This window comes from Scyliorhinus canicula, chromosome 13 (assembly GCF_902713615.1).
Source record: "Scyliorhinus canicula chromosome 13, sScyCan1.1, whole genome shotgun sequence".
Classification (NCBI taxonomy): Eukaryota; Metazoa; Chordata; class Chondrichthyes; order Carcharhiniformes; family Scyliorhinidae; genus Scyliorhinus; species Scyliorhinus canicula.
Genome location: NC_052158.1, coordinates 145,004,220 through 145,023,621, shown reverse-complemented (window position 1 = coordinate 145,023,621; position 19,402 = coordinate 145,004,220). Strand labels below are relative to the sequence as shown.

At 46.6% G+C, this 19,402-nt stretch overlaps 1 protein-coding gene across 1 annotated transcript in view; it reads right to left on the bottom strand.

The window, feature by feature from the left end:
* The window catches only part of LOC119975519 (E3 ubiquitin-protein ligase RNF13-like), a 289,560-nt gene extending 270,451 nt beyond the window's left edge, over positions 1-19,109 (bottom strand). The window contains exon 1 of the mRNA XM_038815305.1: positions 18,956-19,109. The gene's annotated coding sequence lies outside the window, so the exon portion shown is untranslated. The remainder of the gene's footprint in view (positions 1-18,955) is intronic.
* Between the last annotated feature and the right edge of the window lie 293 nt (positions 19,110-19,402).

Here is a 19,402-nt window from a genome sequence, read left to right as displayed (position 1 = left end):
ACATCACAAAGGAAACAATGTAATTAGAGACCTGAGAGGTGAGATTATGTCAAAATGAATAATTAGTTGTATTGGAATGTTTAGATCAAAGATACTTTTTACAATCAAAATGAAATAATAGTTACTTTACAATAAGGTCATAAAAACTTAATAACTGTCAAAAAGAGAATATAAACCGAGACACCAGACCAGAACCAGATCCAAAACTCAGAAGCAGAGAAGGACAAGAGAAGCAAGCAGTGTCAGCGCGGTCATGGGAAAGATAAGATGTAGCAGCCGAGCTAAAACAGCTAATACATCTAAGGAAGACTAGAATTTAAACAGGAGGCAGAGTGAGCTCAGAGATAGCCAGCAGAGCCAGCTCACATAGCTCAGTACATGGGATCGACAAGACATAGCAACCGAGCTAACCAGCGAATACATCTCAAGAAGAACAGACTTTAAAGAAGATTGATTGTCAAGTTGGGCCTGATGGTCCCTTCAACCAACCAGGAGGATCAAGAAGCAAGATATTTTTACCTTTCTGTAAAGAAAGTGATTGCAGCTTTTAAAAGAAAAAATATAATAATAAAATAACTTAATTTAACCCAAAGCAGTGGTTTATTCCCAAGTCTACTTTACTTACTTAGCAATGCGGGACCCAGGATTGATGCTAAGTGGTAAGTAGATTAAATCTTCGGTGAAGGTATGGGTTATACCGGGGGATAACTTGAAAATATAGTTTGACCTGAATAGCACCCACCGAAGCCTGCATTGGAGTCAGGGAGTGAGAATCCCTGTTCACCATTTAGAATGTCGGCCCTTTTTGGTATAGGTGGAATTCTAAGAATAGTGGTGAGTTTTCAACACATAACCAATGGGGGGAAACTACTTGAATTTATTTAGCACCTTTCACACCCATCAAGTCACCACAAACCAGCTTACAGACAATGAATTACATGTAAAGTGCAGCAACTAAGGCAAGAAACTGTGCAGCCAATTTTCAAATAGTTATGTGATAATGGTCAGGGTTTTTTTTTAGTGATGTTGATTAAGAGAAGGCCAGAATGGCAGGGAGAATTCCCTTGTTCTACAATATAGTAAGAAGTCCTAACACCAGGTTGAAGTCCAACAGGCTTATCTTGAATCAGTAGCTTTCGGAGCATTGCTCCTTCCTCAAGTGAGGAAAGAGCAGTGCTCCGAAAGCTAGTGATTTGAAACAAACTGTTGGACTTTAACCTGGTGTTGTAAGACTTCTTGCTGTGCTCACCCCAGTCCAACGCCAGCATCTTGACATCATGGCTACAATATAGTGGCAGGGGATCTTTTGGGTATACCCGAGGAGGCCAAACAAAGCCACATCTTAACATTTCATCCAAAGGATTACACTTCTCTGACAGTGCAGAACTCCCTCAGTACTGCACTGAAGAGTCAAGACTTGATTTTGGAGCTCAAAACCTGCAGTAGGACTTGCCTTGGTGCCAAAAGGCTGTGGAATGGAAAGCACTAATAACTGAACTACAACTGACACATAAATTCCAGACCTGACCCCTGCTGCATTAACCCATACACACTGGATAGAAATCAAGATAGGAGTCCTGGCTGACATTTTATCCCAGGGATACCCTGTAGAGGGAAGAAAGAGCAGAGAAGATTATGGCCAATTTTATCACTCCAGTCACTGGTATCAACTCTGAACAGGCTTTGTCTTCTTTCATGACTCAGATGGGGGTGGTGGATCCTTGGCACCTTTTTGAACCCAAACAATGAAGACTTTGTTTTTCTTCATGTTCACCATGCATATTCAAGTATGGAATTTGCTGTTTTGGATCACATTCTCCTTCCTTCAGTGGTGGAAACAGAGTCCTCAGCAATTGTTATTTCAGACCATGCCCCACACTTTATTGCTGCTTAGGTCTGGCCCCACCCAACATGCACCCTGGAGATTAAATAATACAATGTTAGCTGAGAAAAAATGTTTTTTTCAAATAAAATTAGAGTATCCAATTTTCTTTTTTCCCTCAATTAAGGGGCAATTTATATGGTCAATTCACTTACCCTGCACATCTTTTTGGGTTGTTGGGGTGAGGCCCACGCATACAGGGGAGAATGTGCAAACTCCACAAGGACAGTGTCCCAGGGCCGGGATCAAACTTAGGTCCTTGGCGCAGTGAGACAGTAGTGCTAACCACTGAGCCACCGTGCCACCCTGGCTGAGAAAAAATTGAAAGTGGCTGTCTACCTCCATTGACCACGACATAAAATCTGACATACCCAATTCAATTTCACCTTCCACTTTGTGGGAGGCTCTTACGGCAGTCCTCGGAGGGGAGGTTCTCTCTTACAGGGCATATATGTTAAAGACAATGAAGTTGGAGCAGCAGAGGCTGGTGGATTCCATTCTAGAGATTGATCCTACTCCGGAGCTATTGGCAAGTAGGGGGGAAAAAATTACATGTCCAGTTCGGGTTATTGTCTACTAGCAGGGCCGTACGGCAGTTACAACACTTCAGGGGCACTTTTTACGAGTACAGGGAGGAGGCCAGTCGTCTCCTGGCTCAAGCGTCAGGTGGCCTCCTGGGAGATCACTCAAATACTCAATTCATGCGGCATTCTTGTTTTTACCCCTCCCCAGATCAATGTGGCTTTTAAATCCTTTTATGTGATCTTTATAGATAAAATCGGTCATGTCTGACTGTTTTGGACAGTGTACCCATCTGAACAGTTGTGGTGGATAAGAGCAGAGAGTTGGAGTCCCCGTTATGCCCCAAAGAGATTTTAAAATGTATTGGGTTGATGCAGTCTGGAATGGCCCCTGGCCATGGCTTTCCGATTGAATTTTACAAGAGGTTCTCAGAGCAGCTTATACCTTTACTATTGGACATGTTCAATAATTCCCTACTCCGGAGGTCGCTGTCTTCAACCCTCACTCAAGCCCCTGATTTCCTTGCTTGAGAGAGAAAAGAACCCAACAGTGTGGTTCGTACCGCCCTATCTTGCTTTTGAATGCAGACATCAAGCAGCTTCCTACGGTGTTGGTGTTGGCGCTCAAGTTGGAGTCTTGCATCCGAAATATAATTTGCGAGGATCAAACAGGCTTCATAGAAAATATGTCACCTGTTGAATATCATTCTTTCCCCCTCACCAGTGCCCAAACCGGAGGCGATAGTATCTCTTGATGCTGAAAAGACATTTGACAAAGTGTAATGGGAATATTTATTAGAAACTCTTGGGGAGGTTTGGATTTGATCGTAAATTTGCCTCCTGGATTCACCTATGTGCCCACTTTCTCCACTCTTGGTCTCCCTGGCAATAGAGCCACTCCGTATGGCGTTATGGTCCTCTAGTCAATGGAGGGGTATTAGCAGAGATGGGGTGCAGTATTGGGCGTCTCTCTATGGGGATGACCTACTGAATAATGAAGTTGCTTAACACATTCAGCTCCTTCTCTGGGTATAAACTGAGTGTGGGCAAGAGTAAATGTTTCCCACTTAACCCACCCGGGAGGCAAGCCCAATTGGGGACATTATCTTTTCGCCTTTCTAAATTTGAGCTTTCACTATCTGGGGGTCCGGGTAGCCCACAACTGGGCCTCACTTCATAAGTTCTCTCATCGAATTCTACTCCTTTAAGCACCAAGAGGGCGAATCGAGAAAGTGATTTGGGCCCTATTCTTACTGATGGGGTTTCGATCGAGGCCCTTCATAATGTCAACTCCATGCCCTCATGTGCTCAGTTGAGCCTAATTCAGTTTAAGGTGTGACACAGGAATCATTTGACTGGGGCAAGGACAAGTGTTTTTTTTCCAAATATTAAGGATAGGTATGATCTTAGCCCGGTTAGCCACACACATTGGTTCTGGTCCTGCCCCAAACTTGTAGGCTTCTGGACTTCATTCTATAATACGTCAGAGATAATCCATGTAGATCTGTGCCCGTTGGTGGCCATATTTGGGCTGTCAGATTTGTTGGTGATTCAGTCTGGGGTAGTGCCAAATGTTGTCGCTTTTGCCCTGCTGATAGCTCAGAGGCGAATATTGATTGTTGGAGGTCTCCCACTATGCCCAGTGCTTCTGCTTGGTTGGGTGACTTAATGCCATTCCTACACTTAGGAGGGTCAGTGGAGAGATTCTACGCAAGATGGCAACAATTTATTTCCTTTTTTAAGGTTTTAGTCGCCGCTAGTTGTAACGGGGTTTAGGTTAGTTTTAGTATTTAAGTTAATTATCTATTGTGTTTTTTAACTTTTATATTGGTTTGTGATTTTTTGCATTCTGTTGTTTTGGTTTGTATTGATTATGATGGAATAATTCTAATAAACACACTTTTTTTTTAAAAGTGAAAATGGCGGTAACATTTAGTAAGAAAATTGCGATTTGGAATGCTGAACTGGGCACTGATTTCTCAGAAATGTTCACGCTACTGACTCAGTTCCTGGATGTGTACACAGTGGCGGTTGAGTATGTGTGAAAGGAGGCATTACTCCTTACCCTGCAATGTTGGCAGAGTACCACGGTATCCATTTTGAAAATATAAACAGGCAAGTATGATTGGGTTTAGGTTCCATTTTTAAATGTTTCCTACATTGCCCCCAGGTTAAAAAATAGAAGTTGTTGGAACTGTCTATCCTGTGACCACTGCTGAAAATTAACTTTCAGGAATATCTTTCCAGTTTTGCTGCAGAGTCCCGAGAATTGTTAAAAGAAGCAATGAAAGTGAAACATCATTTGCTGCTATGCCAGTAATGCAAACTGCAGGCCCTGTACGTAAATGGAGAACAATAATTCACCAGCGTCAACGTCAAACATCACACCAAGGATAGACAGATGCCACAATGAGGAGCAAGTTCACCCATCTCATCTTTAAGGAAAAACCTGTTTTCTTAAAAGCATCATTAAAACATCCTTTATAGGGCAGCACGGTGGCACAGTGGGTTAGCCCTGCAGCCTCATGGCGCCGAGGTCCCAGGTTCGATCCCGGCTCTGGGTCACTGTCCGTGTGGAGTTTGCACATTCTCCCCGTGTCTGTGTGGGTTTCGCCCCCACAACCCAAAGATGTGCAGGGTAGGTGGATTGGCCACGCTAAATTGCCCCTTAATTGGAAAAAATGAATTGGGTACTCTAAATCTATTTTTAAAAACATCCTTTATATGCTGTACTTTCACATTGAGTGTGTCACATGGTATAATGTGGATGGGGAAAATCCATGATTACTAATCCATTCACAAAGGGGTCCTTTAACCAAGATGAGAGCTACTGGTATATCCACCAATTTTTTATAAATTTAGAGTACCCAATTTTTTTTTCCCCTAATAAAAGATGCAATTTAGCATGGCCAATCCACCTACCCTGCACATCTTTGGGTTGTGGGGCTGAAACCCACGCAAACACAGGTAGAATGTGCAAACTCCACACACAGAGTGACCCGGGGCCGGGATCGAACCCAGGTCCTCAGCACCATAGGCAGCAGCGCTAACCACTGTGCCACCCCTGCTATAGTACTTTAGTATTTGTAATCTAACCACACACAGCTGCAGCAAATGAGTGATACAGTTGCAGAGTACTGTGCAAGTTTTGCATTTACAGTGCATTACAAACATAAAACAAAATAAAAAGTAACCAGGGTCTATAATTAAGAAAATCCTAATGGAGGTGACTTGCTAGAAATCATGTTAGAACATTTACGAATTAAAGGCACCTCATCTCAATTACTTCGAAGTACTGAAAAACCTATGCCTCTCTTTTTTTTAAAAACAGAAATCACTACTAATGTACTTCATAGCTGTACAGATGATCTTCTCATTGGAGGAAGCACAGGGCAGGACTTCTCAATCCATGGGTCACGGGACAGGATTTGGGGATTGCAAGCATCAAAGTAGCAATGGTGACTGTGTTAATAGCTGCAAGGCCCCTTTAAAATCTCGCTGTTTCTGAAAATGGTGAGCACAGTAAGAAGTCTTACAAACTTCAGGTTAAAGTCCAACAGCTTTGTTTCAAACACGAGCTTTCGGAGCACAGCTCCTTCCTCTGAAAATGGTGGGTGTGGACTATCCGACCCGTCTTTGAGACTGGATTTCTGTTCCAAACGTCAGCAGAAAAGTAGGGGCTTTATTGAAAAACGCTCAGTTCAAACAGCCTCCCCCAACCCGCTCTCCCCCAACCCCGCCCATAGCTCTATCCCTCACCTGGCTCACACTCTGGAATCACAGCACTTTTCAAGCCTCAAAATGGAGCCACACTGATAAAAGTTTGGGAAGCATTGCACTGAAGTGTGGTGGTTCCAATTCCTTCCGTTTCCACCCCCCCCCACCCCTCCCCTCCAAGGAGTTCATAGCCTCTGGATCTTTCAATAATGACATTGAGATCCGCAATTTGCAGATTAGACTGATCACAAGAATCAATCTGCGGTCTACCTGCCATGGCACAGCTGGTTGGAAATCATGCTGTGCCACTATGGCACACTTCCACCAGCATTTTTGGTGCTCGTCCTAAACCGGTCACATAAACAGTAAGTATGAATCAAAGAATCCCTACAGTGCAGGAGGCCATTTGGCCCATCAAGACTTGACCGACCCTCTGAAAGACCACTTTACGTCGGCCCACTCCCCCACCTAATCTGAAACCCCATAACCCCACCTAACCTTTGGACACTCAGGGACAATTTAGCATGGCCAATCCACCTAATCCGCACATCTTTGGACTGTGGGGGGACCGGAGGAAATCCACGCAGACACGAGGAGAAAGTGCAAACTCCACGCAAACAATCACCAGAGGTTGGAATTGAACCCAGGTCCCTGGTGATGAGGCAGCAGTGCTAACCACTGTGCCACCACATTAGGCACAATATTTATCTTGTAAATTAGGAAGACAATCACAAATTACTAAAAGCTCAGCCAATTTGTCAAATAAACCACATGCCCAAATCTCCAGGAACGGTTTTAAACTTCTGTTAAAGTGGAATGTTTTCCCTTTATTCTGATTTCCAAAAGTCCTTAAAGAGGTGTAAATAACACAAGTTTAGCCAAGATTCCTAATGATATTCTGTACTGTATCCAAAAAGGCCGTTAGTCATGTAGGTGGCAAAAAATGTCACACTGTCCATTTTCTATCACAGCGGAGATTAAAATTTTCAGCTTGTGTGCGCTCAATTCCAATGAACATTACTTCTACAAAAATCAGTTCAGTTGAAAACAGTTCTTGAATCCCAGAGTCAAGCAAATCATCACAGCAAATCTACACTGAAAACAAGGCTGACAATTATTTTCAAAAACGCATTGAAAAGAACCGTTGTGTAAAGTTTTGAGGGAGTTGCATCCCAATTAGACACTGGAATGCCCTAAACCTCCAGAAACCCTTTAACTGGGCCACTCAAAGTACATATGACAATGGGCAACCAACTAAAAACCCGAGGCATCGTCTCCGGAAAGGAAGCAGCAGGTATTAGTTATGGAGTGATACCAGGCTGGAAACATGACACAGAAGAGATTTTTACCCAAGTGCAGTTTTGCATTCAACAAAGCAGGTCAGAGCGACAGAAACAAAATGGTAATGAGCAAACTCAGTAATGTTGTCAAGAAGCATTTCTTCAAAACAACACTGATCATGATTTGGGCAAGGCACTGGAGGCAAAATAATTCAGAGTTCTGTGATGGGGCATGGCGGAGAGTCAGATGCTGCAGAAGGACAAGCTGGATTATCTGTATTCAAATTTGTGGTCAGAAAATCTATCGGAATGTCCAACAGGCTAACAATCCCAGAATGTCTTCATTTTTAGCAGAAACCATTTCAAACTAAAACTGTTTAAAATTAAGAAGTGAAACAAAGTGTAATGATGTGCAAAGTCAGATCTGTGTAAATTGGCCAGGGAGTGTGAGCTCCGTCATCCTTCCAAGTATTAGTCTTACTTGAAGTCGCTATTTCCTCTCCATGTAAATCAGAACATTGTATTTATTTCACTACATCATTTCCTCTTTACCTGGCTTGGAGCATAAGAAATACCACATTTATTACAAAGAACAGGGCGGCTATGCAGGTGGCATGGGGAGTCAGAATTAAGTTTTTCTTGAATATCAATGTGGCTACATGGCGAGGGTATCGGGGAAGAGATATCTAGGGCAGCACAGTAGCACAAGTGGATAGCACTGTGGCTTCAGAGCGCCAGGGACCCAGATTCAATTCCCTGCTGGGTCACTGTGTGTGCGGAGTCTGCACGTTCTCCCCGTGTCTGCATGGGTTTCCTCCGGGTGCTGCAATTTCCTCCCACAGTCCAAAGATGTGCAGGTTAGGTGGATTGGCCACGATAAATTGCCCTTAGTTACCAAAAAGGTTAGGAGGGGTTATTGTGTTACAGGGATAGGGTGGAAGTGAGGGCTTAAGTGGGTCGGTGCAGACTCGATGGGCTGAATAGCCTCCTTCTTTGTTCTTGTTCTTGTGCACTGTATGTTCTATGTTCTATATGTTCTAAAGGAGCACCATGTGGTCAGACAAGCATAACAGTAAATCACAGAAATAATGTGAAATATCTGATAACTAAAGCAGACAGCTGCACAGAGATGCAATACAGATGCCTATCACAAAGAAACGACCATCAATGACTCTCGATAAATAGGGATAGACATTATAGAATAAATCAGGTTGATTAAATTGCCACAGGATCAGAAAACATAAAATACTGACCACGATTTTTGGGCTAAAACTGAAATCTTTTACATATCTCATGGTCAACCCTAAATTCTCAGAGATTAAAGCTAAAAATTTACAGAATTAGACTATAATCCAGGCGATGTTCATGACTGTATATCAATGTAAATGTATGAATACTAATGAAAATGAGTCCTGGTAACTCAATGCTCAAAACAGTTTTACATTTCTGTTTTTATTTATTTGGAATATTCGTGAACAGATTACGAATTCTTTAGTGTCGTGTTCCACTACAAGTCTTTTCTTAATTTCACTTTTCAACAAATCAAGCACACAAGTCAACCCCGAGAACATTACTCGTGTACAAGTTAGAAGTTAGGCATTTGGTCGAAAAAAGTGGTCTCAAGAATTCAACTTTTCCATGATTATAGACGGTAATTTAATCCTGTCTTTGGGGAGCAGTTGAGACTTCAAATTGGATCAGCAATCTAAAAGAACCAAATTTAGCAAACAAACCCAACACGAACACTAACAGACGAGATTTAATTTGTTATAGCTTTTCCTTTAACAATCAAACCAAAATCAACACAAATGAATCACAAATTAACAGGCAAATTGCTGTCAATATAAACCAAGTTACACATTAAATAGCAGGTAGATTTCATGGATTTACTCGTCAACCCTCCTCAGCTTAAACGGCATCAATTTCAGCCAAAAACCTCAACTTCCTCAGGTAGAACTCCAGCCCCTTAGGTTTGAAGATTTATCCACCAATTCTCATTTGACAGCAGTGCCCAAACAACCCAAGCTCCCGCAACAGTCTTCATTAAAGTCATGCAGTTCTGCCGAACTGCCTCAGCTCTGTTCATGGATGTCTTGCTGGCAAGGATCCACCCTGTCCATTGTATGGCCAGATTTGGCCAAACAGCTCCTCTAAGAATAGCTGAAGCTATTCTCCATCTCCACTCCCAGAACCAGCCTGTGCATGTTTCAGGTTCCCTGCACTGCGTCACAGGGATGAGCTCAGATGGTTCTGTATCTTTTAAAGTGGCTGTAAACTAGCCTCAGTTTCCCTAGCAACCTGAAGGTGGAGTTTCCCTTTCAGTTCACGTCCGACTCTGAAAAATAAAATGAGCTTCGAAACTAGGAATTCCACAACAACAATGACTGGTATGGTGACTCTCAGTAGCCCAATGCTGACTGTGGAGGGATAAAGTTCCCACTTTAATAACTGGAGACCTGGTTTGAACATGCCACAAGTGTTTAAAATCAGCTTGTATCCAGCTAATGGTTGCATCAAGAAAATAAACACCGCAACAATCCAATTTTGAACGGCTATAGTTTACTGATCAATAGATACAGGTTTTCTTTGGAAATGTGCAGAGAAATTATGGTTCCATTCATACAAGCCAGTTAAAAAATTTATGAAGATTATACAATGCCAAGTAATTTAAACATCAAATAAAAGCAAAATACTGCAGATCTGAAATGAAATTAGAATGTGCTGGAAGAACTCAGCAGGTTTCCACCATCTGTGGAGATAGAAACAGAGTTAACACTGAATCCAATATAACTCTTCTTTGGAACTAGTTTTGAAGAGTCATATTGGACTTGGAAGCTGCTGAATTTTTCCAGCACTTTGCCTTTGCTTTAAACATATGCTTACTGAAGAAATATTGAACAAAGGTGGACAGAAGCCAGAGGAATCTCCCACAACATAGGAAAGGCAACAATGACATTTTGTTTTGAAGTGCTTTTTATTGAGAGACTAATTAAATAAAAACTGTCTGGATCGAAAATGTATCTATTCGCATTAACATAGTACCTTTAGCACAAAAAAAACATTGCAAGCACTTCAGAGGTGAGGGGGGAAAACTGTTGTAAAGTTGAAGGAGGAAAGAATATGGAGGGGAGGTGATGGGACAGTAATAATTTGAGGTGGACTTTCAGAAAACTGGATTCAGACAGTTAAAGCATGACCACGTTCTGTATGCCAAATGGATGGATACAGAGAAAGAACCAAATTTTGAATTTTCATGAATAAAGCTTTTTCTGCAAAGTGAGAATTACTCAATGCCAGTTTTAATTATGGATACATTAGATCACCCTGGAGGTATTTTCACTCTGCCTGTTGCCAGATACAACAAGTGCTTGCCTGGCTCATTGGTTGCACTTGAACCTCAATTTCTACTAGAGGTCTTGAACACACTTCAATAGAAAGTTATAAACTTTAAAATATTTATTAGGGGAGGCTTCTTTTAACTAAAGATTGTGAAATTTGGAGATTCACGACATGGATTTTATTTTCTAACACTGCATAAATATAAATATCGAAGACATTTAGATAAAAATAATCCTGATGGTTCAGTGGCACAATGGACTGGCATGGTAATGCTGCATAAGTCATGCAAATGGTAGGGAGAGGATTCAGACACGCGATTCCCCACTTCCAAGTTCCTAAGCACTGTTGAATGAGAGGCACTCAGTGAAGGCCTTGGTCATAAAAAATAAGAAAATGTTGGGATAGAACCAACACGGGATGAAGGAGGGAATTTAATTGTGCAGAATAAAGATAAGGTGAACTGGCACCAGATTAAACAAATATTTAGCATTACTTCTCGCCTTGAAACATTTTCCCTAATATGTACCGTCTGTTGCACAGCAGTTAGAAATCCTGGGTTGGGTCAGCCAATTAATGCATACACATGCCATAATAGAACTAATAGGAGATGGAAGACATCAATAGGGAAGGGAAAGCTAGGGAATGCTAGGCTAGGGAACTGTTTTTGAATGGAAGATGACAAGTCTTCCTGTAGTGTTTTACAGTTTCCTTAACGGCCTTGCCAAATTTCCCACCTTTGTCCTGTCAAGCAAATCTAAAGATTGTGTTCTCTACAAATTCAAAAACATTTCTAGTTGAGCCAGCACCAAATAGTCCTTTATTAATCCTTGCATTTCTAAACGCGTACTGATTTGATCTGAAATCACCGGTTCCAAGAGTTTGCTCACAGCCAACTGATCAGTTACCCAACAGCAAATATTTCAAGGTTATCCTACCCTCTGTTCATGAACACAACTCCAGTCTCATAACAAGTTGCATATTTATGGAGGGTTTTAAACTTTTGGCTGAACCTCATCTCTCTCCTCTATAATTTCTTTCAACAGGCAAGTATGCATGGCATCAGTGCCCAGTGACCTATTTTTTCAGAAACAATTCCTATACAGTTAGCTCAATTCATTGACCCTTGCCCTCGAGTGCACTAAATGCTCTCACTTCCACTTTTAACTGGAACAGATGCTAAATATTTGTTTCATCTGACGCCAGTTCACCATATCTTTATTCTGCACAATTAAATTTATATATATAATATATATATATATTATATATATCCCCCCCCCCCCAATTAATGGGTAATTTAGCGTGGCCAATTCACCTACCCTGCACATCTTTGGGTTGTGGGGGTGAGAACCACATACATGGGGAGAATGTTCAAACTCCACACGGAGAGTGACCCGGGGCCAGGATCGAACCTGGGTCCTCGGCACCGTGAGGCAGAGTGCTAACCACTGCATCACCGTGCCACCTTTTTCATATCCCCATTTAACCTTCTAATCTTCCTTTTCAGTTTCCCACCATTCCATAGATGTTTCTCATGAATAACGTTTGCATAATTAGCCCTAATTTTATCCCTATACTTACTCAGGAAACTAAGAAAATTCAGCATGTCCACATTAACTCTTACCATCTTTTACAGATGCAACATAGAAAGCATCCCATCAAGCTGCATCATAGCCCGGTTTGGCAACTACTGCTCGGCCCAAGACCGCAAGAAACTTCAGATAGTCACGAACACAGCCCAGTCCGTCACACAATCCTGCCTCCCATCCATCGAGTCCATCTACACCTCCTGCCACCTGGGGAAAGCATAATCAAAGGCCCCTCCCACCTGACTTACTCATCCAACTTCTTCCATCGGGCAGGAGATACAAAGTTTGAGAACATGCACGAACAGATTCAAAAACAGCTTCTTCCCCATTGTTACCAGACTCCTAAACGACCCTCTTATGGACTGACCTGATTAATGCTAAACCACTGTATGCTTCACCCAAGGCCGCTATGTATTTACATTGTGTACCTTATGTTGCCCCATTATGTATTTTCATGTACTTAACAATCTATTTGAGCTGCTCGGAGAAAAATACTTTACTCTGTATCTCGGTACACATGACAAACAAACCCAAATCCAATCCAGTCCTTTTAAGGATCAGTTGAATTTATTTATCCACTCCACACTGCGAAGCAACATTGCTTCCCTTGAAGAATATGTTTATTTTACACTCCACATACCTCACCTGATTTTTCAAACTGTTTCTCAACATTAGCTACTTTTGGTCAGACCAAGCAGTGAAATCATCAACTGTTTTTTCAACCTAATGCTCAATCTCTTACACTGCCTTGCAAGATTTCAAACATACTACTTTGTATGTCATGCGTTTCATAGAATCATATAATTTACAGTGCAGGAGGCCATTCAGCCCATCGAGTCTGCACCAGCCTTTGGAAAGAGCCTACTTAAGTCCACACCTCCACTCTATCCCCGTAACCCAGTAACCCCACCTAACCTTGTTTGGACACTCAAGGACAATTTAGCATGGCCAATCCACCTAACCTGCAGATCTTCGGACTATGGGAGGAAACTGGAGCACCCGGAGGAAACCGGAGCACCCGGAGGAAACCCACGCATGCACGGGGAGTACGTGTGACTCCGCACAAACAGTAACCCAAGCCAGGAATCGAACCTGGGACCCTGGAGTTGTGAAGCAACTGTGCAAACCACAATGCTACCGCAGTGCCCCCAAATGAACCGCTATCTTTGGTTGCTATCAGACGCACTGGCTGATGTTCTTCATCCTGGGATAAAGGAATCAACATCCGTTCAGAACTCGCAATCATTGTTGCAAAAATTGTCATCCAAACTCCAACAGAATCCCCAACACACCTACAATTTTCAGACTCGACCTGCCTGCTCCTTCGTGTCATAATGTTCTCAGAACCTATCTTCAGAAGTCATTTTTCCAATATTTGTAGCTATTGAGATAGTAACAATGGAATGCCACCCCACTCTACCACCCCTCACCCATTTTATTTTTAAATGATCCTGATCTCATGCACCGTCTGGATTGCCTTTTGAGTTTTGGTAAATTAAAAAGTACCATCCAGACCGAACTCCCTTAATCTTCAGTGATGCTACTCGGCGTGGCCAATATCCTTCCCAACACTGACTGTTCTGTTCCAGATACCTAGGTTTCTGGCGCTTGATACAAATACTAACTTTGGATTCACTATTGAACTGATTGAGTAGACCGAGAGTTACTATTCCCACTGATTGCAGAATTGAAGACTAGGGGAAACAACCTAAAAATTTCAAAAGTGAAGTTGAGAAACGCAGAGGATAGATATTTGGAACTCTCTTCCATAAGCAGCAGTTGATAGGCCGTTGGTCCGAACCACCACTAGCACCAATCTGTTTCTATTCACTTTACACCACTCCTATTGCCCAACCAAATCATGTGGCTCAGGGAACTATCAGAATAGCGCTTCCATAAAATATCAATTACCTATTTTTAAAATAAACGGTCATTGTCTGCACCCCAATCACGCCTTCTCAAACTAAATAATAGTAACAAAATACTCTTGCGTTAAGACTGACCTCTTGCTGCAAAGTTCAAATTTATACAGCCTCACCCAACAGCACAACTACCAAGAAAAAAAGTGCGCCAGAGAATGGCTAATCACAGCTCTTTTATAACCAATGACCTATTAATAAATGAATGAAGAGGGCAGCACGGTGGCGCAGTGGGTAGCACTGCAGTCTCACGGCGCCAAGGTCCCAGTTTCGATCCCGGCTCTGGGTCACTGTCCGTGTGGAGTTTGCACATTCTCCCCGTGTCTGCGTGGGTTTCGCCCCCACATCCCAAAGATGTGCAGGGTAGGTGGATTGAACATGCTAAATTGCCCCTTAATTGGAAAAAATGAATTGGGTATTCTAAATTTGTAAAATTTAAAAAATTAAAAAAGGAAACATCTTTATGACTTTGAGCTATAAGAAAGGAACAGTGGAGTGTAATCACAAACATGACAGGCTAAATGATCTTTCTTCTCTGCTTTGTGATTCTATAATTTCAATCAATGAAGCAGCAAAGCAGTTATACACCTCACACTGGAAGCAAATGAAACACCCATATAACAAACAGGAAACCGCTCTATCCCTTTCTTGAACGATTCTCAGGCACACTGACAACTTCATTTAAAAGCAAAGCACATCCACATAAATATTTTAAGGATCTGGAACATTATGTTTAGTTAGTAGTGTTTATTTACAAAGATAATCGTAGTTTAACAAAGCATCTTTAAACACTCACTCCAACTAATCAAACTATGACACCATTCCCCGCCAGGCCACACATTGATTGATTAGAGTTACAGCTTTCAGGTTGAACCCACATTTTTATATATTCTATTTATTTATTTAAAATTTTGAGTCACCAATTCTTTTTTTTTGCCCAATTAAGGGGCAATTTAGCGTGTCCAGTCCACTTGCCCTGCACATCTTTGGGTTGTGGGGGTGAGACCCACGCAGACACGGGGAGAATGTGCAAACTCCACATGGACAGTGATCTGGGGCCAGGATCGAATCCAGGTCCTCAGCGCCACGAGGCAGCAGTGCTAACCACTGCGCCACCCTATCATTTTATTTATTTCCTAATTGTTGCATGTTCAGGACCATCGGGGGCTGGGGGGGGGGGGGGGGGGGGGGGGGGTCATTCTGTTTTTCACATTCCTACTTTTGTTTTGCTTCATGTTTACAACATTAGCACACTTGAATCATTTGTTTGGACAGAACCCAATGTAGGTGGACAATCGGAAGGTGGTCAGATCCAGGAGGCTACAGCTCAGGTGTCCAACCTGGATAACAAGTAGGAAGATGGAAATACAGCATGCTGCATCTGCTTAAATTAAGCATGTTTGACAGGTGAGGAGACAGGTAAGGAAATGAACAGCAGGCACTAATGTGACCACAGGACAAGACACCTATGACTACGAGAAATAGAAATTTTTCAGATCTTTAGCTGACAATTTGAGGTTTCAATATCATTCAACCACTTAGTCATTTGGACACAGCACTTTGAAAAGGTTTGGATGTTATTTACTGGATCACATCTTGCTGGATCCCTTGGATCACAACAGGGTGAAAAAACACATTGGCTGGGAGGAAATGTCATTCAGCTGACCTGTAAAATAAAATACCTTCACATAATAACCAGAGAGCATGCGATTTGACTGTAATTTTCATTATTGCAGTCAGCACAATAGATGACGGTTCTTTTTAAATAACTCAAACCACAAATGTTTTTGGGCGTCGGATTTCCCCACATATTATTCAATCTTTATCACGCTCGGTATGTTTTCAAACGACAGCAAATCAAAAAGGAACAAACAGCTGAGAAGTAAATATTTACCATGCATACAAACAAGCGCGCATTGTGGCCACTGATATTTTATAAACAGCCAAGCAGCCAAGTAAAGGGACAGGGTAATGTTTCTGTACACAGGACAATTGTTACAAAAAAACCCACAAAGGGCTGTCTGTTGGAGAGGGGGTGGGGTTTGGGTGATGAATGGGGGTGGGGTGGGGGGGACGGGGTGGGGGGGGATGGGGTGTGGGGGACGGGGTGTGGGGACGGCAACGGGGACGGGGTGTGGGGACGGGAACGGGGTGCAGGGGGTGGGGGGGAAAGGGGTGCAGGGGGTGGGGGGGAACGGGTTGCAGGGGGTGGGGGGGGAAACGGGGTGCAGGGGGTGGGGGGGGGAAACGGGGTGCAGGGGGTGGGGGGGGAAACGGGGTGCAGGGGGTGGGGGGGAAACGGGGTGCAGGGGGTGGGGGGGAACGGGGTGCAGGGGGTGGGGGGAACGGGGTGCAGGGGGTGGGGGGAACGGGGTGCAGGGGGTGGGGGGAAACGGGGTGCAGGGGGTGGGGGGAAACGGGGTGCAGGGGGTGGGGGGAAACGGGGTGCAGGGGGTGGGGGGAAACGGGGTGCAGGGGGTGGGGGAAACGGGGTGCAGGGGGTGGGGGGGAAAGGGGGTGCAGGGGGTGGGGGGGAAACGGGGGTGCAGGGGGTGGGGGGGAAACGGGGGTGCAGGGGGTGGGGGGGAAACGGGGTGCAGGGGGTGGGGGGAACGGGGTGCAGGGGGTGGGGGGAACGGGGTGCAGGGGGTGGGGGGAACGGGATGCAGGGGGTGGGGGAACAGGGTGCAGGGGGTGGGGGAAAGGGGTGCAGGGGGTGGGGGCAACGGGGTGCAGGGGGTGGGGGCAACGGGGTGCAGGGGGTGGGGGCAACGGGGTGCAGGGGGTGGGGGCAACGGGGTGCAGGGGGTGGGGGCAACGGGGTGCAGGGGGTGGGGGCAACGGGGTGCAGGGGGTGGGGGGCAACGGGGTGCAGGGGGTGGGGGGCAACGGGGTGCAGGGGGTGGGGGGCCACGGGGTGCAGGGGGTGGGGGGCAACGGGGTGCAGGGGGTGGGGGGCAACGGGGTGCAGGGGGTGGGGGGCAACGGGGTGCAGGGGGTGGGGGCAACGGGGTGCAGGGGGTGGGGGGCAACGGGGTGCAGGGGGTGGGGGCAACGGGGTGCAGGGGGTGGGGGGAATGGGGTGCAGGGGGTGGGGGGAATGGGGTGCAGGGGGTGGGGGGAATGGGGTGCAGGGGGTGGGGGGAATGGGGTGCAGGGGGTGGGGGGAATGGGGTGCAGGGGGTGGGGGGAATGGGGTGCAGGGGGTGGGGGGAATGGGGTGCAGGGGGTGGGGGGAATGGGGTGCAGGGGGTGGGGGGAATGGGGTGCAGGGGGTGGGGGGAATGGGGTGCAGGGGGTGGGGGGAATGGGGTGCAGGGGGTGGGGGGAATGGGGTGCAGGGGGTGGGGGGAATGGGGTGCAGGGGGTGGGGGGAATGGGGTGCAGGGGGTGGGGGGAATGGGGTGCAGGGGGTGGGGGGAATGGGGGGAATGGGGTGCAGGGGGTGCAGGGGGTGGGGGGAATGGGGTGCAGGGGGTGGGGGGAATGGGGTGCAGGGGGTGGGGGGAATGGGGTGCAGGGGGTGGGGGGAATGGGGTGCAGGGGGTGGGGGGAATGGGGTGTAGGGGGGTGGGGGGAATGGGGTGTAGGGGATGGGGGAATGGGGTGTAGGGGGGTGGGGGAATGGGGTGTAGGGGTGGGGAATGGGGTGTAGGGGGGTGGGGGAATGGGGTGTGCAGAATGGGGTGTAGGGGTGGGGGAATGGGGTGTAGGGGGGTGGGGGAATGGGGTGTAGGGGGGTGGGGGAATGGGGTGTGCAGAATGGGGTGTAGGGGTGGGGGAATGGGGTGTAGGGGGGTGGGGGAATGGGGTGTGCAGAATGGGGTGTAGGGGTGGGGGAATGGGGTGTGCAGAATGGGGTGTAGGGGTGGGGAATGGGGTGTAGGGGTGGGGGGAATGGGGTGTGCAGAATGGGGTGTAGCGGTGGGGAATGGGGTGTAGGGGTGGGGAATGGGGTGTAGGGGTGGGGGAAATGGGGTGTAGGGGTGGGGGGGAATGGGGTGTAGGGGTGGGGGGAATGGGGTGTAGGGGTGGGGGGAATGGGGTGTAGGGGTGGGGGGAATGGGGTGTAGGGGTGTGGGGAATGGGGTGTAGGGGTGGGGGGATTGGGGTGTGGGGGGGAATGGGGGGTAGGGAGTGGGGGGAATGGGGTGTGGGGGGGAATGGGGGGTAGGGAGTGGGGGGAATGGGGTGTAGGGGTGGGGGGAAGGGGGTGTAGGGGTGGGGGGAATGGGGTGTAGGGGTGTGGGGAATGGGGTGTAGGGGTGGGGGGATTGGGGTGTGGGGGGGAATGGGGGGTAGGGAGTGGGGGGAATGGGGTGTGGGGGGGAATGGGGGGTAGGGAGTGGGGGGAATGGGGGGTAGGGAGTGGGGGGAATGGGATGTAGGGGGTGGGGGGAATGGGGTGTGTCAAACGTGTGGGCGGACGTGGTTTTCAGCGTTTTAATGCAGCCCAGTCACGGTACACAGCTTAAAACAAAGTTTAGAGGAATGACTGACTGCGTAACTCAGCAGGAAGGGCCACAGGCCGGAGACTGCTGCTGCCGCCCCGACAATAAACACTCCGTTTACAGCCCAGGGCTGGACTCCCCCCTCCTCTTGTGAACAGTCCGCCCAAAGCGGGGATTTGGCTGCGGCCTGCTGGAGATGGGATGGAGCCTGAACCTCATCCCCGGCCTCTCCTCAATCCCCAGCCTCCACTCCCTCTTACCTGGCACTAGAAGCTGCCTGTCTCGGGTCGAACAATAGATGTTAAACAGGCGGAGCAGCCCATCCACATGAATGCAGAGGAGACACAAACTCCCCGGAGTCAGAGTCGGAGCAGGAGCCAGCGTCACCAGAGAAACCGCACCAACCCCGCCCCTCCAGCTGCCAATCATCCGGGAACTGGCCCCGCCCCTCCAGCTGCCAATCACCCGGGAACTGGCCCCGCCCTCCCAGCTGCCAATAACCCGGGATCTGGCCCCGCCGCTCCAGCTGCCAATCACCCGGGAACTGGTCCCGCCCCTCCAGCTGCCAATCACCCGGGAACTGGCCCCGCCCTTCCAGCTGCCAATAACCCGGGATCTGGCCCCGCCCTTCCAGCTGCCAATCACCCTGGAACTGGCCCCGCCCTTCCAGCTGCCAATCACCTGGGAACTGGCCCCGCCGCTCCAGC